This window comes from Triturus cristatus, chromosome 9, assembly GCF_964204655.1.
Source record: "Triturus cristatus chromosome 9, aTriCri1.1, whole genome shotgun sequence".
Classification (NCBI taxonomy): domain Eukaryota; kingdom Metazoa; phylum Chordata; class Amphibia; order Caudata; family Salamandridae; genus Triturus; species Triturus cristatus.
Genome location: NC_140592.1, coordinates 350,974,865 through 350,999,087, shown reverse-complemented (window position 1 = coordinate 350,999,087; position 24,223 = coordinate 350,974,865). Strand labels below are relative to the sequence as shown.

At 45.0% G+C, this 24,223-nt stretch overlaps 1 long non-coding RNA gene across 1 annotated transcript in view; it reads right to left on the bottom strand.

The window, feature by feature from the left end:
* Positions 1–1,920: 1,920 nt before the first annotated feature.
* LOC146797913 (uncharacterized) overlaps positions 1,921–24,223 on the bottom strand; it is a 92,518-nt gene continuing 70,215 nt past the window's right edge. Inside the window, exon 3 of the long non-coding RNA XR_014969077.1 lies at positions 1,921–2,421. This is a non-coding gene — a long non-coding RNA (uncharacterized LOC146797913). The remainder of the gene's footprint in view (positions 2,422–24,223) is intronic.

Below are 24,223 nucleotides of genomic sequence, written 5' to 3'. Positions count from 1 at the left end.
ATAGCTCTGGTCTGCCCACTATTGCCAGTGTCCGTTTAACGTATGCCAACCAGGGGATTCTGTGGGCTCTGTCCAAGGCAAGACAATCCTTAAGTATCAGGTGGGTTAGAGAAATTTCCTGATTAAGCCAAGTTTTTAACCAACAAATAACGGGGGCCACTTTAATTAGGTCTGCAACATACCTCACACCCAACTCTGAGTGTATCGTAAAGGTGGGTGTGGAATAAGGGACGGACAACAGGGATCTTAAGAACATATTCTCCACCCTCTGGATGGTGTCGGTATTAGTATGACCCCAAAGGGCAGAACCATAGGCGGCTATGGCCAAAGATTTAGCTTTATATACTTTCAAAATAGCCTCCATGGGGCGAGCTCCCAACCGTTTGGCAAAACCAAGTATAGCTACAGCCGATCTTGCCACAGAGTTGCCTTTTAGTTTGTGTTGCGGACCCCATGTTCCTTTCTCATCAAAGATAACCCCTAAATAAGTAATAATGGGGACCCTTTTTACCTCGTGTCCTAGACAAAAAAATGGTTTGGATTTCTTTTTCCTGCTGGCCTGACCAGTGATCATGACCTGAGACTTATGGGTATTAATTTTCATATCTAAGGAGGTCATGAAATCACCAAAAGAAGCCAGTAATCTGTCAAGGGCCACACCTGTACATGCCAGATGCACGGCGTCGTCAGCATATAGGAGAACTGGGATCTTATTCTCTCCTACATGCGGAACGTCCGCCGCTGAATTGGCCAAAGCTGGGTCCAGAGCATTTATATACAGTGTAAAGAGGAGGGGTGCCAATATGCACCCCTGCCTAACAACCCTCTCTGACTTAAAGCAGCTGGTACACCTTCCTCCTTGGGTAACTCTCACCGAGCTAATAAGCCGCGATGCAGGTCCGCCAAGAAGCCAACCAGAGGGGGATCAACCCCCATATCCAGTAGGATTCTCCACAGCTTTGACCTGTTAACCAGGTCAAAGGCTCAGGAGAGGTCCATAGATAGTATGCCACTGCCCTCAAGCCACGTGGTCAGCCTACCCAATATGACTCTGCCTAAGATTTTAACAGCGGAGTCAATTAAAGAAATAGGCCTATAACAGGCCGGGTCGCCCCCCTGACCTTTTTTAAAAATTGGAATAATAATGGACTTAGCCCAAGACTCAGGGATGTTCTTATCTCTAGCTGCATTAAAAACATTTGTTAATATTTTGGCCCAAAAGTTAGGGGCAGACTTATATAAGTCTGATTTTGGCCCAAAATTTAGGGGCAGACTTATATAACTCACTCAGTCTTACAGCCTCTGACACATCAACTCACTCACCCATTTAGCTACTAACACACCCACTCACTCACACATACACCACTCATGCACCCATTCACTCACCCATACAAGACACTCATGGACCCACATACTCACCCATACAGCCACTCACACATGCACTCAGTCACCCATACAGGAAATCATGCATCCTTTCACTCAACCATACATATATGCATATACTCACAGAGCAACTTACTCAATGATGCAACCACTCTCATACACATGCCCTCACCCATGTAGCTTTTACACACCTACTTACTCACTTATACAGTAACTCATAGGTGCACTCACTCGCCGATACAGGCACTGACACACATACTCACTGAGCAATACAGCTACTCCCACACCCTGTCACTCACCAATATACTCACTCACACAAACACAAACATAGCAAGACATATTCACACTGTTACAAATATACATATAACATGTAATTATTCTTTCTTAAACCAGAATGCGTGGTTCTAATAAGAATAGTTTTTTAAAACCTTTTTTATATTTTCTAATGATTTGGGGTTTATTTTGTGTTTTTTTAAGTTTCTTGAAAAAAAGCTTTAAACACGGTGCTTGCTAATGAAAACCAGAATCCTTGCAGACGCAACTGGGGGGTAAAAAAACTAACACTTATGAGTATTAATGATCTGAATAACAGCAGGGATAGATTGCTCCCTCATTGTCAAAATAAGCTTAAATTTGAGGCAAAACTTTCCAACTGCAGCAAATTCTGGACACTGGGAGATAGATCTGATGACAGCAATGGACCAGATGAGGTGCTCGGTTGTGTATCATCTCTAACAGATGTTTGTTCCCTGCTTTCCCTTTCTGTCTCTGCTCTCCAAACAATGATGAGTGCATGCTGCATAGAGGTTTCTTCATCAATAAAGTGCTACAGGAGTTCTTTTTGTCTGATCCTCTAGAGAGGATTTATTGCAAAGGGTGCATGGCACCTTTTTGGCATTGACCTTCTTCTCTCCAGTTGGTATCGTGAAAACGGTCCCTAAAATAGTCTCTATCTTGGTCTTTGATGGTTCTTCATCCTAGGACGAGTTGGCATGATCTTCGGGACTCTGTAGCAGCACCAGATACCGTCTTCTACTCCTAAAAATTAGAACAGAAACACCCAAAAAATAAAACAGAGTTGCCAGAGACAATACACAGGTGTCAAAATCCAGAGGCACAAGAGAAAGATGGAGGAAAAGGGGTGGGACATTACTCTATTAATGATAGAAAAATGTTCAACCAATCACATCCATTGGTTTCTGTATCACATGGGAGTCGCATTACCGTCGCGCTTACGTCACAGTGACGTCGCAATGACCTCGCATTTCTGCAAAATATATTAAAACCACCTTCAAAATGTTTATTCTCAATAATTACACTGCTTTTATTATTTTTTTAACAAACCTCTTACTTTGAACAAATCCATTAAAAGATGGAAATATATCTTTACTACTGCCAAAAATACGCCGGAGGCACGTCCCCATGGTGGCTCTGGAAATAGGTGCCAACACGAATCACTATGCATTGCGACTCCACAAAATGTGTTATGTCGGCCTTTGAAATGCTTTTTCTCAATAATTCTACTACTTTTCTGACTGTATTAGTAAGCCTTTTACTTTAAACAAAACTCATGAACATGAAAGAAGATAGATGAGAGGCAATACACGCGAGCAGCAATTCGTAAGTTACAAGGTATACAGACAGATAATCAATCAATAGTCATATGCCAATGTCGTTGTATGTCTTTATTTCACACACGCTTGGTGTATATCATTAGACACTGCCAACGCGTTTCACCCTAACAAGGGATTCTTCAGGGCAATGAAGTAGTGGTGAAGTACGTGTGTCAAAGAAATTCAGTCCGGTATCGTGTAGTCGGTATGGGACGTCCTATGTAGGGACGTGGTCTCAAAGAGCAAGGCCTTGGGCCATGGATGGTGCCTGTATATCCTTATAAGAGAAATGCCTGGCTGTGTAAGTGAGTCAATGGTCAAAGGCCTTCAATATTCGTCAGAGGAGTATTTGTGTAACTCGCAGAGTAGGGAGTCCCAATCCGTGTCTGGTAAGCCGGATACAAATACTCCTCTGAAGAATATTGGAGGCCTTTGACCATTGACTCACTTACACAGCCTGGCATTTCTCTAATAAGGATATACAGGCACCCTCCATGGCCCAAGGCCTTTCTCTTTGAGACTACGTCCCTACATAGGACGTCCCATACCGACTACACGATACCGGACTGAATTTCTTTGACACACGTACTCCACCACTACTTCATTGCCCTGAAGAAGCCCTTGTTAGGGCGAAACGCATTGGCTGTTTCTAAAGATGTACACCAAGCGTGTGTGAAATAAAGACATACAACGACATCCGCATACGACTATTGATTGATTATCTGTCTGTATACCTTGTAACTTACAAATTGCTGTTCGTGTGTATTGCCTCTCATCTATCTTCTTTCATGTTTCAATTTGTGGTCATGTGGCAGCTGACCATTTGAGGTGGGCAATACCATAACCAAGAATACCACGTGACAGGCTTAGGAAGTGCAGTTGTCAATAACCCGGCTGCCATTCTATATGCCAAAATTCATAAACTGTCTAACTATGACTTTACTACTGCAAAAAATGCGCAGGAGTCTCGTCCACACTGCAACTCCAGAAAAACCTGCCTGCACCGATCATGATGGCATCGCAACTCTGCAAAATGTTCAAAAACTACCTTTAAAATATTTTTCTCCATATTTATGCTACTTATATTACTTTATTAGAAAACCATGTACTTTAAACAAAACATTACATTTTTCTATATATCTCTTTCAATACTGGTAAAATAAATCTTGCAGGAGTCGCAACCCCTCCTCGGATCCAGTCGCACTTGGTTGTGACTCCACAAAATTAAAAAAGAAAAAATTAAATAAGTAACACATTACTGAAGACACCTCACAAGCACTCTAATAAACCATAGAAATGCTTTTAAAAAAACTAAACAATACAAGCACATTAAACTTCGGAAATACAATTTTTTTTAAATCTTAGAAATTCACCGAAAAAAACTAATAGAATTAAAGAAAAACTTTGAAATTCACTGAAAAAACAAAGGTTACAGGGACGTTATAGTTAGACTCAGATTTCACTCATAAAAAAAATCAGTGAAATGTAACAGTTATAGTTTCCTGAGCTAACAATAACTTAGGTCCCTGCAATGTACTGAATATGACCTCACATATTACATCACTCATGACATGGCCAGTGACATCACTGATGAGATCATCCATAGAACCACTGACTCCCCCATACAACCTCTGATATGTCCACTCACATACCCATACAACCACTCACATACCCATTCACAAACTCATTCAATGAATCACACACACCCACTCACTCACTCAGCCATTAACACAGACAAATCACCCACCCATACAGCTACTTACACACCCACTTTCTCACCCATACAGCCACTCACACTAGCATTCACTCACCCATAGATCCATGCACAGAACCACTCACTCTATATATGTATATATATATTCACTGAAAAAACCATAGGTTTCAGGGACGTTATAGTTAGTTGGACATTTCACTCGTACAAAACCAGAAAAATTCCACCGTTATAGTTAGTTCAGCTAACTATAACTCGCGCCCCCGCAATGAGCTGCTGATGATGTCATATATTAAATCATTCATGACATGGTCAGTGACATCACTGATGACATCTCAAGTGACATCACTAATGACATCATCCAGTGACTGTGTGTTTCTATAAAGTTTAAATATGTTTTATATATATGCCATGGTGTATTGAAGAATGAGTGTGTGTATAAGTGTCTGGATGGAGGATTTAGTAGGTGCGTGAGTGACTGTATAAGTGAGTGATTAAATGATTCTTACTGAATGCATGGGTTAGTGACTAAACTGTGTGAATGTCTGTATCAGTCTGTCTGTTGTTGTGTAAGGTGCTGCATGGGTTGGTCAGTAGCTACATGAGTGTCTATATGGGTTATTGATTGGTTGCCTGAGTATTTGTATGGGTGCCTGAGTGTGTGTGGATAGGTGGGAGGTGTGTGACACTGTGCATAGATGTGTGAGTGGTTGATTCACTGGTTATATGGGTTGAAGAGTACATGTGGAAACAGCTGTATGGGTAGGTGAGTGTGTATATGGGTGTGTTGGTAAGTGAATGGATGTCTCAGTGGTACATGTCGAAGTAACTACATATGTAAAAGTCAGTATATGTGAGAGTTGGAGTATATAAATGACTATACGTGAGAGTCAGTGATTGTGAGAGTGGCTGTATGGATGAGTGTGTACTTGTATCAGTGATTGTGTAAGAGATTAAGTATGCATTAGTATCTGTATGAATAAGTGATGTGGTGTTTAACTGTATAGGTGAATAAATGGAAGTGTGATTGATTCGTTGCATGACTGACTAGGTGTGTGAGTAACTCTGGATGAGTAGTGGTGTGTGAGTGTCTGTATAGGTGTATGAGTGCATATGATAGTGCTGTATTAATGAGTGGCTGTATGGGTGAATGAGTGGACATGTGTTTAGACCTAGGAATCAGTGAGTGCGTACGTAGTAACTAGTATTGGTGTGTCGATTGTTTTGAAAATGTTAGTCTCTATTTTACAGTGGGTTTATCAAAGGTTATATTAGAGAGTGAGGAGGTGCATCAGATTTTCATGTGTATGATGTCATCAGTGATGTCATCAGTGATGTCATCAGTGATGTCATTTGAGATGTCATCAGTGATGTCACTGACCATGTCATGAATGATGTCATCAGCAGTGTATTGCAGGGGCACAAGTTATAGTTAGCGGAAATAACTATAACGGAGGAATTTCTCTGGTTTTGTACGAGTGAAATGTCCAACTAATTATAATGTGCCTGAAACCTATGTTTTTTTCTGTGAATTTCTAAGGTTTTTTAAATGCTAATTTCGAATTATAATGTTCATTAAACCTATGTTTTTTTCAGTAATTTGGTTTTTGTGATATTTTGTAACTTTAATATCTAATAAATAGTTTTTGTAATTTCTTTTGTTTGTTATTAAAATAATATAATGTCTTCTGTTTTCTTAAATAGTGGAGTCGCGCACCCATTGTGCAGCTATCTCGGTGGGTGTGCGGATTCAAACCGCCATATTGGTAAAGTTGTGAACGATGCGCGTTTCAGCCAGCCCACTCCGCTTACAGGGAGGGAACTACAACACTACATGTACCAGGTCTTCCCTGTAGTGTTCTCCTGATCACAGGTCTAGTTGTCAGCATGCCACAGCCATTCCCTTACGGCTGCCTTACACCCACACCACACCCATGCAGCAGAGGCGTCACAGGACATGTGACCCTACCAATAAAAAGGGCCAAGTGCACGTGCTCAATGCCATTTCTACTCTCTGGGTTTATCCGTGTGCTTATTATGTTGGTGGCAGCCGAGGCAGTTTGACCAACACGGGCCTCCTGCAACATCGCGATGACTTGAGGTACCCAGAGTTGATGGCAGCCGAGGCATTTTGGCCAACACGGGCCTCCCACCACGTGGCGATGACTTGAGCTGCACTGAGTTAGTGCCACCAGAGCTGAGCGGGTGTACAGCCTGCGAAGATACGTGGCCTCAATACGCTATCCTGGTAATCAAGACCCGATTTGAATTGTGAGGTCGGCTGGACCATGTGTACGCCAAAGGCAGCTGGTTGTACAGACATGACTCCTCAGCAGCAGGAAGTGCTGGGGGCCTGTGCTGCAGAATCCAGCGACGGCTGAGCAGGTTGTTCCGGCATGCGGTGGGCCCTTTTGGAGACACGCCAGTGGCGGCAGGTGAGCATTGAGGTCTGGGTGCGCAGGGTCGCGCAGTCATCGCTGGGCGTCGGACTGGTCTGGGGACCAGGGCTGGGATGCTTGCGAAAGATGTAGGAATCATGCACACTGCCTGAGAAGTTTGCGACGACATTAGTGTAGAGGCCCCGGTGGTCCAGTTTTGCCTGCACATTGTTGGAATGCATGTGGTTTCTGTTGCGGGGATTTTGTGCAGTGTTGGCAGGGGGCTCAAGTAGTACATGTATGCAGTCAGTTGCTCCCAACACATGCAGGAAGGCTGCTATGGCGTGCTTCCCTTGCTTGGTCTCCAGCTATTTCTGCGCAGTGTAGGTAAAGTGAACATGAAGGTGTATCAAGCTGAAATGAACCCTGATGCTTACAGGTGTGATAAATCCTGCATAATGAGACCATAACAGAAGTTTGTGTAGTTATAACGTTCCTTTTCTTTCCTATGAAGGTTACGACCGCACAAGCTTCTGTTACGGTCATTTTGTGCAGGATTGATCATACCTGTAAGCATTCCGGTTTGTCCAAGTACAATACATTGTACCATATTACATTTGTGTCCATACTAACGCCTGACCATTGTCTTTATTTATCCAACAGGTTTCTGAATACGAAGTTTTGGGATTTCCAGGACGATCTAAAGATATTTTGATCCACAAGTTGATGTTCCCTGTTGGCAATGTCACTCGTTGTTTGATGTTTTTGTATTGTTAATTTATGTTTTTCTAATAAAGTACTGTTTTTTCACTACTGTTGACTACTAGACTTCATGACCAGGCACACCCCCATTTTAGTGACTACAATCTTGGATCGGGAGCACAGAGGCGTCAAACACCGGCTGATGTCGTGTTTGGTTGTGCAGGAATACTACGAATTGGGACGAGCAAGTGGTGCGGATGCAGGGGCCCTACGTTGCTTTTGTAGACATGCATCCAAGACGTGTGAGGAAGTTTCATAGAGCTGGCTGTAAGACTTGTCCGACTCTCGCAGTTGTTAGTTGAAAGATACCAGAGGCCAACAGGTGAGCACAGCTTTATCTGTGTAACGATGGTGATTGTCCGCTGTGTTGGTACCGTCAGCCTGTGGGCAATGTGGCAGAATGCACCAACTTGAGAATGGGCGATAATTCTTTTGCCACTTTTGCTGTGCTAAAATGCCGAGAACTCGGCGATAAGTCCCAATTGTTGGGTTATAGGGTGACTCTAAAACAAGCCCTTGTGTTTATTAGGACTTTGTTGCAGCTTCATGCGAATCACAAGATTAAAGATGAAAAAACAAGAAAAGTGGGCAGGGTACAAACACCTTCACCCCCTGGGCCTGCTCAGGGGATCCCACAAAAAGCCCCAGGGCCCAAAAATTATTATTATTATTTTTTTTAAAGCGGCTGGGTGCACGAATCCGGACTAAAAAATGTAAAAAAATTATAGGGTGTATTCTCAAGAACTTATCGCTGAGTTATCGGCACTTTACCGCAGCAAAAGAATTATCATCCCATTCTCAACCTAGTGAAAACTGCTGATAATGCCAGTTTTCCAGCTATAGATTGCGCCAAAAAACATGGACACCAATGAAAGCAACAGCTAACACTAATGATATACAGAATAGGCATTCCCGTGCAAAAAAAACATGAAAACACCACTTCCCGATATTGTCAACAACCAGCAAAATCTGTGATGCGATCCAAAAAAAGGCGATAAGCCAGGTTAGCAGTAGGAATTTAACATCTGTCTTTTACTGGTGTAAAGCAGGACAACTCCCTACAGTGTAAAAGGAAGCCCAGACCAGAACCACATCTGAAGAGCAACACATTTCATAGAACTACTGATCATGCAGCTCCGACAGTGACACCTAAGAAGGCCACAACACCCACCACCCCCAGGACCTCCCCCACGGACCACCCCCCCTACTACCACCGAGGCAGTGTAGAACAGAACAGTGAACCTTCCAGAAACGGCATGGCCTCTCAGCCACACAATAGCTGAATGTTGGTAGACATGGGAACAAAATTTGTGTGAAGGATGCAAGTCACCCATTAATAACAATTCACACAATGCCAAGTGTAGTGGTAATGTGCTGGACAGACCTCACTATGCAGAGCACAGACCTCTCCATGTGTACTTATACTGCTGGTGCTTGTAGTGTTGTGGACAGTGCACGCAACCATGTTACCTCAGGCAGTGGGGAAGCTCTCGGTCATGTAGCTGTGTCGTCATCCCCTGTAAGCGGAACCGGAAGTGGAGTGGGCTGGTCCAACGTACGCCACTCCAGCGTAGAAGTGTGAATAAATAGGCTGGGGCTTTGGGCGTGGTTCACTTCTGTGAAGGCCAAAGCGTCTGCCAGAGCGGCGGCCGTCACCCCACCACCAGGCCGTCACCATGACTGTAGGCCTCCTGGACACAGGCCCCCTGCGAACCCAGCGGCACAGCACCGCAGAGTTATGTCTGTACAGACTACTGCCTTTGATGTACACTGCGGACAGCAGGGCTCACACTTCAGAACGAGTCGCGATTGCGGATGATGCAGTCCAGTTGGCATGAGACATTGCTCCCACTGCGGCCAGCCCGGACCACGCATCATTGCAGGCTGTGCACACGCTCAGTGCTTCAGGTACCACTAACTCTGTGCACCATAAATCATCGCCACGTAGCCTTATTAAGGCAGAATTCATCAGACAGAAGACATTGCTACCAGTGCGGCCTGCCCGGACCACGCATCATCGCAGGCTGTGCACACGCTGAATTCTTCCCGTGCCACTAACTGTGCAGCTCAACTCTATGCCACGTGCCTGTGGGCCCTTGCTGACCTCTGCCTCCGGCCTACACTGTGGTGAGAGGTGCTCTCAACTCAAATTCAGTCTTTTTTCAGAGTCCAGTAGGCAATTAACTATAACGTCCCCGAAACCTACACATTTCGACAATGTATTCCATACATATTTCATCTTTTGTTCCATACACCTACACTGCAGTCAGCAGAGCTCACAATTCGAATTCAGTCTTGATTTACTAATTGCAGAGAGAATTGTACTCTATGTCCTCGGAATTTCTCAAGAGGAAGTGACAAAAAGCATTCCTCGATGTCTCCGCTGACTACTGCCTTCCATCTACACTGCGGACAGCAGGGCTCACAATTCAGATCGACTCACGACTGCAGATGATGCAGTCCAGGAGGCAAGAGACATTGCTCCCAGTGCGGCCCACCCGTACCACGCTTCATCGCAGGCTGCGCACATGCTGAGTGCTTCAGGTACCAATAACTCTGTGCACAATAAGTCATCGCCGCGTAGCCTTAATAAGGCAGAATTCAATAGACAAAAGACATTGCTACCAGTGCGGCCTGCCCGGACCACGCATGATCGTAGGCTGCGCACACGCTGAATGCTTCTAGTACCATTAACTGTGCAGCTGAACTCAATGCCACGTGGCTGTGGGCCTTTGCTGAGCGCTGCCTCCGGCCTACACTGCGCACAGCATGGCTCACACCTCAAATTGAGTCTTGATTCATTAATTGCAGAGTCCAGTAGACAACAGACATTACTCCCAGTGCAGCCCAGCCAGACCACGCATCATCGCTAGCTGTGTACATGCTAAGTGCTTCAGGTGCCACTAACTGTGCAGCTCAACTCAATACCACATGCCTGTGGGCCCTTGCTGACCGCTGCCTCCTGCCAACACTGCGTCAGCAGGGCTGACAAATCAGATAGAGTCGCAATTGCAGATGACGCAGTCCAGTAGGCAACAGACATTGCTACCAGTGCGGCATGCCCAGACCACGTATCATCACTGGCTGCGCACACGCTGAGTGCTTCAGGTCCCACTAACTCTGTGCAGCTCATGTCAATGTCACGTACCTGTGGGCCCTTGTTGACCCCTGCCTCCGGCCTACACTGCAGTCAGCAGGGCTCACAATTAAAATTGAGTGTTGATTCATTAATTTCAGAGTCCAGTAGACAACTAACAATAATGTCCCTGAAACCTACACATTTCGACAATGTATTCCATACATATTTCATCTTTTGTTCCATACACCTACACTGTGGTCAGCAGAGCTCACAATTTACATTGAGACATGATTTATTAATTGCAGAGAGAATTGTACCCTATGTCCTCAGATTTTGTCAAGAGGAAGTGACAAAAAGTTTTCCTCGATGTCTGCGCTGACTACTGCCTTCCATCTACACTGCGGACAGCAGGGCTCACAATTCAGATCGACTCGCGATTGCAGATGACGCAGTCCAGTAGGCAAGAGACATTGCTCCCAGTGCGACCCGCCCGCACCACGCATCCTCACAGGCTGCGCACACGCTGAATGCTTCTGATGCCCCTACCTCAGTGCACCACAAGTCATGGACCCTTTACAATAGAATCTTTTGTATATGATTTCAGATCTGCTGCCCCTACCTCAGTGCACCACAAGTCATGGACCCTTTACGATAGACTCTTTTGTGTGTTATTTCACATCTAGTGCCCCTACCTTAGTGCAGCACAAGTCATGGACCCTTTATGATTGAATCTCTGTGTGTGATCTGATAATTACTGTTGTACTTGTTACCAGCACCAACCATTCCCTGAGGGCTGGCTTACACACACCCCACACGCATCCAGCACAGACGTCACTGGACATGTGACCCTGATAATAAAAAGGGGCCGAGCGCGTACCCAGTCCCCCTATCTATCTAACTGTGTCCGTGTGTTCATTATGTATGCATGATGCCCCTGGACCCTACCACATTACATTGTGCTGTGGACAGCGCACGCAACCATGTTACCTCTGGCAGTGGGGAAGACTTTGGTTATGTAACTTTGTCTGGGTCATTGTATAAGTACATGTGTATAGATTGGATGATCATTAGAGTACTGCAAGGAGAGTGTATAGTGAATTTATAATTGCTTGGGGATTTGCGGAGTGATTGGATAAGTACATATGTTGGCAGAGCCTAACCCCCAAGCATGACCTTGCCTCTAATTGGCTGCCCTCCATGTGCCAAAAACAGAAATTTGGGCTTTGCAGGGCCCTGTATTGCTACAGCTGCAACACTCCACTGAATGTGCAATAAACATTTATATTCACACAGATGTGTCATGTCCACGATCTTTCATGTGTGGAAGTATGGATGAATGTAGGGTCAGTGATTCTCCCTACCTTCCATGTTGGCCATGTTGTGGGACTTGGGTTGCAGGGTGACACATTGGCGCTTGCGGCCCGGGTGGCGGCAGCACTACAACAGGGACACCCGCATCAGTTGATTCCTCATACAGCCCAGGACGGAACAACGCCCAGAGCTCCTAAGTCATTCTTCACAGCCTTACGCAGGAGTGGCATAAGCCAGGCCAGCCTACTCCGCTTATGCTTACAGGGAGGGACGACAATGTTACATAGCCCACGTTTTCATTGTAGTGATCTGCTGATCACAGATCTAGTTTTCAGTACACCACAGCCACTCCCTCATGGCTGGTTTACACCCACACCACACCCATCATGCACAGGATTTACAAGACACGTGACCCTGCCAATAAAAAGGACCGGGCGCACGTGCTCCACGCCATTTACATTTCAGACTTAGTGGCACCGGATGCATTGCATCTGGCACAGGCACACCGCCACAGGACGGTAACTTTCGGTTCACTAAGGTAAGGGCACCGTAAGTGCTGAGCGGGTGTGCAGCCTGCGATGATGCCCCGACCCGGCACTCTGGACAGCTCAGGTTTTGTGTGCCCTGCTGGACCGCAGTGTAGGCCTGAGCCATCGGACAGCGGGGACCTACAGCCACGTGCCATGGCCTCGCTAGTCACAGAGTTAGTGGCACCTCAAGGGAAGAGCGGGTGTGCAACCTGCGATGATGGCGGGTGCACTGGTATGTCCTCTGCCATGGCAAAATCAAGATGCAGCACCAAATGTGAGACCTGGTGGCCTGCGGAGCAGGGCTGCATAATGTGGAGGGTGCCCTGTCCGCGAGCCCCGGGCTTGGGGCTTGCAGTGGCATGTAGTGGGCCCTCTTTTCTACACGCAGGTGGCGGAAGGTGAGCAGTTAGGCCTGGGTGTGCAGGGACGGGCAGACACCTCTGGGCGGTGGGAGTGGATGGTGTGCAGCAGCGTTTGTGCGCAAGAGCGGGACAGCGATAAAGGGGTGTGCAGTTGTATGTACTCTGCCGTTACTGATTCTATACTACGTTTTAGATGAGGGAGCTTGAGGGCTGCAGTATGTCCCGGCACGTGGTTGGAGACACACCAGTGGCGGAAAGGTGAGCAGTGACGCCTGGGTGCGCAGAGGCGGGCAGTCACCTCTGGGCAGTGGAAGTGGATGGTGTGCAGCAGCCTGGGTGTGCAGGGACACGCAGACACCTCTGGGCATTGGGAGTGGATGGTGTGCAGCAGCCTGGGTGCACAGGGGCGGGCAGACACCTCTGGGCGGTAGAAGTGGATTGTGTGCAGGAGCCTTGGTGCGCAGGGGCAGGCAGACACCTCTGGGTGGCGGGAGTGGATGGGGTGCAGCAGACTGAGTGCACAGGGGCAGGCAGACACCTCTACGCTGTTGAAGTGGATGGTGAGCAGGAGCCTTGGTGCACAGGGGCAGGCAGACACCTCTGGGTGGCGGGAGTGGATGGGGTGCAGCAGCCTGGGTGCGCAGGGGCGGGACAGCGATGAAGGCATGTGCAGTCCTATGTACTCTGCCATTACTGATTCTATACTATGTTTCAGATGAGTGAGCTTGAGGGCTGCAGTATGTCCCGGCACGTGGTTGGAGACACACCGGTGACGGAAAGGTGAGCTGTGAGGGTTTTGTCCGTAGTGTTGGAACTCACTCTCCCTCTCCATCTCTACCTTTCTCTCTCTCACACTATTTCTCTCTTTCTCTCTCTGTTCCTCTCTCTCACACTCTTTCTCTATCTCTCTTCCTTTCTCTCACTCTTTCTCTCTTTCGCTCTCTCTTCCTCTCTCTCACTTTTTCTCTCTTTCACACACTCTTATCTTACTTTTTGTCTTGCAGAATGTGATTCACAGATTGTCAAGGGATGACACGCCATAGCTGTACCTACTTTATTTTGTTGTTTTGTGTAAATAAAATGTTTTATATGTAAATCCATAGATGACTGCCATTCTCATTTGTCCAACCTCACATGCATCTTGATTGTTATATGTGTGTGACATCAGCCGATTTTTCACGTTCCAGATTTCGGAAGGTTGCTATCACATTTGTTTGCCGGGGGTTGGGGGGGTTGCGACTCCAAACTTTAAATTCTTTTTTTTTTTAAATAGTTTTTTTCATTATTATTTTTTTTAAAGGGGAAGTGTTCCGCGTGGCCCCCCTCCCAGGCCACTTCTGGCCCCGGGGACCCCATGCCCCCACGGTCCCGCCGGCTCCCCGACTCCTGTGGAAGCCGGCATTGCTTTTGGACAATGAGAGCTGCTAACATGCAGCTTCTCTTGCCCAAAATCAATTCTCCTTTCCTTTCTGGAAGCGAGAGGAGGTTTTCCTCCTCTTGCTTCAATGAAGAAAACCAGGGTTTGCTATCACAGGGTGGAAATCATGATCCCGCCCTGTCATAGCAAACGGCAATGTCTCAGGGGCGCACACCCCTGAACATTGCAGGAGCAGGCCCTGGGGGGTGGCGGTCCCCAGGGTCATCAAGCGCTCCAGGAGGGGACCGCTTCGGGGAGCCCGCGAGCCCATCCTGCTTATTTAATTACAGCCCCGGGGGTGGTGATCCCGGGGGCTTGGGGTGGCCTCAGAGGCCCTCCAACAATTACAAAACAAGCCTCAGGGAGGTGGCGATCCATGGGGCTGCAGGAGGGCCGTGTGCCCTCCTGCACCTAATTTACATGGGAGGTGGCAGTCCCGCAGGCCCCTGCAATATAATTATAGGATTGCCCCAGGTCATTTAAATGAATTGGGAGAGCCATGCTTCATTAAAAAAATTGTCGGGATTAGTGCACCCAGCACGCATTCTGATGTTTTTTTATTAAAAAAAATAAATAAATAGGCCTCGGAGTCCTTGTGGGCCCCCGTGAGCAGGACTAGGGGGTCAGGGTGTTTCTACCCTGCCCCCTTTTCTTCTCTTTTAATCTTTTTTCAACTGTTTTCATGTAACTCGGTTCCACCGAGTCACAAGATGGCTGCCAACACTTCCTGGTTTGGAGTGTTGGCAGCCAATCACAGTGATGCTCATGGTCGTGGCACCCAATCACAGGTCGGGAGGGTGCGCAAACCCACCGCTGCCCCAGATATTGAAACTTTTCTTTTTTAAATTCCTCGGCAACTACTGAACGGACTTACACCATTTAAAAAAAAGTTGCTTTCTGAATCAAGCACTACCTTTTTGCCAAATGTGGTGTGATTCCGTTCAGCAGTTCGAGCTGCAGCCTTCCCTAAAGTTTCCTATGGGAAAATTATTTTTTGACTTTTATTTTTTTAATTTCTCAGCAACTACGGAACGGATTTACACCATTTAAAAAAAAGTTGCTTTCTGAATCAAGCACTACCTTTTTGCCAAATGTGGTGTGATTCCGTTCAGCAGTTCGGGCTGTAGCCTGTAATAAAATTTCCTATGGAAATTAACATGGAGAAAACACTTTTTGGGACCCCCCTTTTTTCTCAGCCCCCGCTTGACAAATCACCCCCAAACTTCCAGGATAGGAGTTGACCTGGATAGACCTTTTTTTTGGAGAATTTCGCAAACATTCGTCAAACGACGCCAAAGTTATTAGCAAACCAAAAAATGCTTTACCTATGGAAACTAGGTTCTAACTATAACTACCTACTGGGGACCGCCAGTAGGTAATATATATAATTTATATATATATATATGGACAATATATATATATATATATATATATAGATGGACAATATATATATATATAACACACAAAAGAGGTTTAAAGCTCACAGGGTAACTTCAGAAATCTGTCCTGTGTAGCACACAAACATTGTAACATTTGGAGCCAGTTCATTTGGGATGTTTTATGTTTCCTATTTGGTGACTCCTTAAAGAACGCTTACTCTACATGTGCACCCTCTTTTAGGAAGGCCCGTATCTGTCTAAATACAAGCGCTTCTTTGATCTGTCATGACTAGTAGATAAAATCTGGTGGCTGAGGGGGGGCATGAGGGACTGGTGCTCTTCGGTAATTAAAAGAAAACAGGAGTGGCATAAACTCGCCTGCCGGGCAAAGGTGTGTCCTTGTGAACATCAGGCCTTTGTTCTCTCATGCCAGCTTTGGGCGGTGCAGCTGTCACTGTGACTTTGGAGAACTCCCTTCTCACAGGGTGATGACCTGGGAAACTGGTTCTATGGTCCTATGTGCCAACTTCCGGCCAGTGCAGAGCAAGATGTAGTTTTTCCTTCCAGTGTACTAAGGAGTGATGTAAACCTTGAGCAGCTGGCTTGAAATAGCTACACCCTTTGTCACAGCTTTCCCTTAAAAAAGGTATGAGCGTTTACTCATAGTTTAATGAGTTTCACACTTTTTCTTCATGCACTGCCTGGTATCATTTTTCCCAAACAAACTGTCAATATTTCATCACGTGTGCTACTTAGCATTAAAAATGGATGTACTATTTTCTTGGGAGCTGATTAAATACCGTTTTCCACCTCGAATTAGAAACTGGATGAATGGTGGTAATTTTTATTTCTGCCAAAATCTTCAATGGGAGGAAAACTGCTTCACTTTAATGTAAAAAACAACAAACTGAAATCTTAGTGAACTGCGGGTATTAATTATTGTGTTTGCGAGAATTATGAGACGTTCTAGAGAGAAAAGCTTTGCAACTGTTTGTTTTTTGTCAGGGTAGGACTAATCCTTATTGATTTAGGCACATCGCAGGGGTTCCATGCAAGCCAAGTCAGGTGTGAATATATATTTTTAGTGTATTGCACAGCATGATTAAAATGATCATGCTGAAGACTCAAAACACAAGATTTTATGCGCTGAAGACCAGAGATGCCAAGAAAAAGCAAAGCGTGAATACTGAGTATATTTATACGAAAGGTTTTTAAGTGTTATGCGGGCATTATGGTGATGCGAACACTTCTAATGTGTTGGGACGATGAAAGGACAGATTTGTTTCAGAAAGGGGTGATGTCCCCTGACAGGGGAGATCTCCCTTTAAAAAGTTCATAAAAAGAAAAAAGGGTAATTTTTAAATCTGATCTGGCTTCTTTTTTTTAAATACAATTGTAATACGTTAAAATGATGACAACGAGAAGGTTATCCATCAATAAATTATTTAGAAAAAATGCATATTTTTCTTACTACAGTTAATATTTGAAGCAGGTCGTTATCATTTCTCCATGAAGAGTTAGACTTTGGGCTATGCACCAACTTGGACTGGCGACATCTTTGAGGTAGCATTATAAAAATGATGCATTAAATAGCATTTTATCATCTGAGTATGCATGCCATATGTAGGATTATGTCCACCCACGTCACGTCACCTTGTAAATACATATAATTTTCGAGTTTAAAATATTCTGCTATGTTATTTCGCCTTACCCAGGCTCTGGATGCTTTAGGGCACACCCTGGCGACCCGGAAATTCAATTTTTTGCCAGCACCATTGGTAGCTGTATGAATCCCAATGTTTTTTCTTATTAATTAGGAAAATGTGTAGAAAGAATTAGGACACGAAACTCTGGGCTTGAACACTCTTTAAGCTGGTGGTGATCCTTCTTCTAAAAACAACTATAGCAGGGCGCAGTGCTGAATTTCATCATTAATTGGGTCTAATGTCAGAGGGATGTTTAAAATTTAAGTGAATTCATTGAGGTTTGATATTTTTTTAGATGCTCACAGGGGCGTAGCTTGGTCAGTAAGATTGAGGGGGGTGTAAGTTTCAGATTTCCTAACAATCATGCTGGTATATCTTGTTAAAATACATTATGAAAAACAGGACACGAGGGGGGCTTAAGAGGCAGTCGGAAGAGAAGAGTGTTGATTGTTAGGGGTATTTAAAACACAATAGTGTTCAAACTAACCAAGCTTTAAGGCCAGTACCCAACTATTTACTACAGAATACATTTGTTAGGCTGTGTAGCTCCCCAAACACCACCCCCTGAACTATGTCCCTGGATGCTCAAAGTGGGCTCACAAAAGTCATTCCACTACATATCCATGAGGTTCACATACTGATCATTGCTTAGATTGCTCAGTTTACCCATACTTGGTGGTGGGCAGCTGAGTAAAGCCTCTCTCATGGCCCCGGATATCCGGGAGATCCTATTGCAGCAACCTGCCAGCCCAGGCACTCGCCATTAACCATGCCACACACGGAGAGTAGGTGTACATGTCTGTATTTCACTGAGTGTAAGTTAGAACTGAACATTCTAAGCCCTCCTTCAACACACCTCTCCAACACTTATGTCACAGGCCTAGAGTGTAAAGTGGGAAACAAAAGAGTTCCAGGGTTTATTCAAACAGCCATCTCCGTGACCTATCTCTGTCTATCCTGGGTGACACCTCAAACAAGACCTTACAGCCGGCCAGCAGTTTTCCTCCTAGGGACCTCCTACTGATTGCAAGTCCAAAGGCACCATCTACAATGCCATAGATGCTCTTCCCAGCTATTCAGGATTCACCTCCAACCACCCCTCAACCTTCTGGTACCTCAGTTGCCTCCCCTGTTCGACTCTCAAACCCTGGTGCAATTCCAGTCTTCTCTCCACCTTCCCAGGGAGAGGAAACCCAAGATGAGACTAAACCCTCCCTCATTTAGCATTGTCCCACCCCACAACTGCTAAGGTAACAACAGTCAAAACACGACGCTTAAGTTGATGGTTTGGCCTAGATAAGTGCTGACCTCAAGGAGGAAAGTTTGCTTCAACAGCAGTCCTTTGTGTTTAAAGACTTTTAAGGGAAGAACGAATTAACCTCAGAGACTTTGTGATTTAGAGGCCGTATTCAGAGACTTTCGTTATCTCGGTGAATTACTTTGAACTACATCTCTCCTGGGTGGAGCTGCGCTGCGAACAGTTTACTTGAGAGAAGAGTTTTGCATATGAATGGAGTGTGTAGCGTTCACAGACAGGAGTCGATCTTGAGCCTACAAATCAAGAGGCGCAACACTGTTCTTGAGTTTGGATCATTTAGCTGTAATACCAGGTATAGGAACCATAACATTGTAATGCATTTGCTCTGTAGAACTTACAAACATTGTCGGTATCTAATGATCTTGATTCTTATCACTAGGCAATACACTTTTAGTGAACGCCTTCCCCAGCATTGTGAAACTACCGGTGACTCGGCGTGAAAAACCTCCCCCCTCCCAGGTCTGAAAGTAGGGTGACAAGAATGTTCAAGCCTAAAACCTGGACATTTCACAAAAATAGAAGAAAGACTACAATTTTATTTCAAGCCAGCGCACAGAATGACAGCGCTCCTCAGCAAATAATTACAGATCAGGCAGTAAGAACATACATAGAATGCATTTTTTAAACCCAGTAACTTGCCTGTTAATTAAATTGCTTTCTTGAAACAACTGCTAACTATCCCTTCTTTGTAAAACATGAAAAAGCACCTCCCACAGTTTTCAGTTTACCCTCAACCGGGACATGAGCTAAATTTCCTGAAATCTGCCAGTAAATCCGGGAAACCTGGTCACCCTACCTGAAAGACACCCTGAACAGCTGTTGTCTGGTCTTGGCTTTCATGTTCTCATATCCCATTACCCCCTTTCCCTGGGAACAATCGACAGTCACGGCTATATTGACAGTGGCTCACACTTGTTCTCGCGCGGAGTGGAGGACTCGGCATCGGCCTATCGGAATCGCCTGGACTTCAGGTCATTGGCTAGCCTGATAGCTGCTCACCCGATAGTCAAATTAATTTGCTTGTTACAATTTGTGTACATTTTTAAAATCCGTTTTATTATTATTATTTTAAAAAGAAATCATATATATGCTCTGTTATGTTTATAAAAATGTGTAGCTTTTGTACTCACTTCAAATTGTTTATCTCTGAAGAGGTCTAAATCAATAAAAATTGTAACCTGATAGTCACAAATTACTGGGCGTTTTTACCTCAGGACGAACTGTTGATTCGTGCCCACAGACTCGCTATGGTTCTTCACACATATTATTTACACCACTTGAAGCCATGCCAGGGTGACAACGACCGCTATCAAGGTCTTGAAGGGGGCACTGAAAAACCTAGGGGCATATTTACAAGCCCCTATCACCACCACAAAGTCACTTTTCAGGATATTGTGGTGACGATACAGGCTGCGCCTTATTTGCAAGGCAGCGTTAAGCCATTTAATGTGGCTTAATGCTGCCTTGTAAATGAGGCACCCTTTCATGCTATACTTAGCGTGAAAGGGGAGTGCAATGGGTGTTGTGGTGGGTGTTCCACCTCAACACCCATTGATATTGACACTGCCCCATATTTACAAGGGCGGCGTAAATATGGGGCAGCACCAAAATTAAGACTAGGGAAAACATGGTCATACCCTGGCGAAACGAGGAGAAATTGTTTAATTCTCCCCGTTTTTGCTGTTTTCATGTGTGCTGCGCACATGGACACAGCAAAACGCCACTGATTGTTTATTTGAAGGAAGGTGTCCATTCCTGCACATAAACAATCATTTAAAAATGACATTGAGCAACTTCTATGTGTGCTGCATTAAGCATCACACATAGAAGTTACAAAACGCCATTTCAGATTGTTTATGTGCAGGAAGGGACACCTTCATGCACATAAACAATCTTCCCAGCGAACGCAGACACCCGTGCACCAAACCTGCGTTGGCACTAGGCAGCTAAATTTAGACCTAGCGCTGGGGGTTACGCAGGGCTGCACCATACTCTTAGCCTTCTTGGCTTAACAACACGCTTTGCCATTTACTAGTAAATATGCCCCAAAGAGCTGGGTAGCAGAAGTGACTAAAGAGACACCACTGTGGTGCAGGGAGGTACTGATGGTAGTGGAGGCACTCTATTGTTTTCTAGGTGGAACCTTATAGGTATCTCCAGACGGGGAGAAATATGCGACACAATGGGGATAAAATCTTGTGAGGCACCTCAAGACTGGAGAGTGCTCCCCGATAGAGTTACAGACACCTGCAGTTGAAACTCTTTCCCCGGGAAAATTATGGGTAGAATTACAGGATCGCTCCCCACAAGGAGGAAGGGTTTGGTTGGCCGACCTCAATATAGGAGCGATGTCCAGCCTATATCTAGTGATTGTTAACAAACTGCCAGATGCCCTCTTAGTCCTCAGGAGGATGTGAGAAGAGGAGGACCTGTGTGACGACACTGACTGGCATGAAGCCTTAATGTATCTGAGAGATGTGGTGATTCAATCCTTTTACAACAGATTAAAATCAGGATCATGCATAGAGTCTATGATCATAGTGTCTGACTTCACTGTATGGGCCTGGAGATTAACCCCACATGCATGGGCGCCAGGAATATTCCTGCATATGACTTAGTAATGCTTGATTATCCAGTGCTTCTGGATAAACGGACATATTACTGGGGCTGTGCGGCTGAAGTTTGATTTATGTCCAAAATTAGTGCTACAGGGTATGAGGAGTAAACTAAGACTGACATGATACAAAATTATATTATGCAGTATGGGTCTGATCATAGTGCAAATAGACATTACCCACCAATGGGGCAACAACATGGTCCCTGACTTGCATACTTGGATTGGTGTGTGTCTATAGACAAGTTTATAGACACGGTAAGTGGGTGCCCTCGGAAACGTAAAAAGATATGGAAATGTATGGAGGGAGGGTAAAGAGCCTTATGTGCTTTCATTGTCTCGGTCCAGCTCCTCAGCAGGACTTAACAAAGATGAGTCTATTAGTAAGCTCATCTTCATCAACCTTTTGTCAAACATGGCTGAGGTCTCACATGACAGCGGTATTTCAGATGGGCCTTCAATGATAGTGTATTCTTTGTTTCTTGTATTTTGTTCTTCTTGCTATGTCAAGGTGATCAAAACCTAATAAAAGGATTAAAAAAAATCAAAAGGAGAAGCTTTCCTAGATGGCTCTGCCTCACGCGCCCATTGTCATTCCCCGGCGTCCTCCTTTGAATAGTTTGAAAATCATGATAGGCTGATACAGCAGCAGGCAGCAAACAATACACAGGAGTGTTTGGGGGGAGAGTCATTTTCAAATAATGAGAGCATTGGATGGTGAAGGAGAGGGAGCAGGAATAATAACATGAGACAGATGAGAGAGAGAAAATATTTCCTCGTGGATTGCAAAGTTGTGATGTTATCTGGTGAAAGGATGCAACTGATCCAATCTAAACGAGGTAGACCTAAATGATTATTTGGGGGACAAACACAAGAATGGGGAGAAAATCCATGTAATAAGGAATAGAGAACTGAGATAGTCAATTAAGAAATCTAATTAAGAGCAATGCACTGACCCAAAGTCTACTCCATGTATATTATATGGTAGAAATTAGGCCTTCGACAACACGCAACTAAAACTTTCTTTAGGCTATACTTAAAAAAATGGGCACTGAAAGTGTGAGCAAGAGCTAGTGTTCAGGAAAATGGCAGTCCACGTTTTCTAATGAAAGCAAGGAAAATTGTGAGGAATAAAAATAAGTCATAATTGTGGTGCAGTGAGCTCGTCAGACTCCTGGGTCCTGGTGCCACTGCACTAATGATAGCTACTGCCCTGAATGGTTGGGTGAATTATGAAGCAGCTAAAGCTACTCATGGAAATAACTTGAGTAAAGGACAGGAAATGAGCTGCTCTTTGAGCACTTTTGTGCTCCAGTATAGCAAATGCAGTTGTGCACTCTATTATGCGATGCAGTTGAGGGATGTGGATGAGCTGTCAGGGCTTTCAAGGTCTCTCTTATAGGAAGGTTCACATGGTGTTCTGTTACATGTGAAATCAGTCAAGACAGGGAAGGCCGCCTGTGGTGGTGGGGGGGAGTTTAAATGAGAAAGGATAAAGTGGTATTGGTTTAATGTCCCCTGGACGGTGTGCCAGCATGTCTCCATTCCCTGAGTGCACAATTACATATGAAACTGGCATCCTGACTTTTTGTTTGGCCCTGCAACCATTTTGACATAACACGTGTACACAGGCCTAGGCCTGTCCATAGAAATGCCAAAGTAAAGAGACTGTTCTGTTACATTCAGGGGGAGGTGAGGGGAGTTCTCCAAGCATGCCCCCAGAGTTGACATGGGACTACTGCCATTTCCTGGGTTAATCAAATAAAGGAGTGCTGGGAGCGTATCAAGTTTTCTGACTCCTTAGTTTTGACCAGACTTTTTTTCAGCATCAGAGGGGGGGGTAGTCTACTAACTCTGCTTGTGTAAAGTTCAGCTTTGTTGTGAGCCCCAACCCTTTAGTTGACATTTCATAGCAAGTGCTTGTATGAGTTGTGGGTGTGTTGCACATGGGAAGCAGTAAGATTTTGTATATGGTAAGATTCTGAGAGAGGGAGCCAGTGGGATCCATTTCGGATGGATTCTGGTTTAGAGTGGCACAAAATTGAGGTTGTATACAGCTTCCCCAGACACTGGAAGTGTATTGACTGCACTGCAATGTCTAGATAGTATAGACAAAGACAGTGAAGTGAGGGAAAATGGAGACGGCTACACTTAAAAAATGAGATCCTCGTTAGTAAATATTAGTTTGTGTTGGGCATTGTTATTTGGTAAATGATAGTGGAGGAGGGTGGGTCAGCAGGTTCTGTGGATAAAGGTAAAGAGTTTCTAGACAAGGCCCACTTTTCTTGATACTGCTTCAGGAAGGCTGACGACAGCGGGTGCAGCGATCTCACCCTTGATTGTGCCCTTGGTTTGAAAAATTCTGATTGAATCCAGCATCGTTGCTACCTGTTGTAAGAGTCATCACATTGTACAAGGGCTTGTCTGCAAGAGAGAAAGAAATTACATCTGAAAAGACCCAAACTAAACGTGTTCCAAAGGCAGTGGATCCATATCATCTGTCTGGAAATGAGTATAAAAATGGGACCAAAACCACTCCACTGGTTTCAGTTCCATGTTGTTCGTGAACAAGGAAGAGGAGCGATCTAGCATGTTCCCAGCATGAGGAACACTCAGAAGAAGCTGCCTGTCTGTGGGATGAATGAAGGATGGATATACCA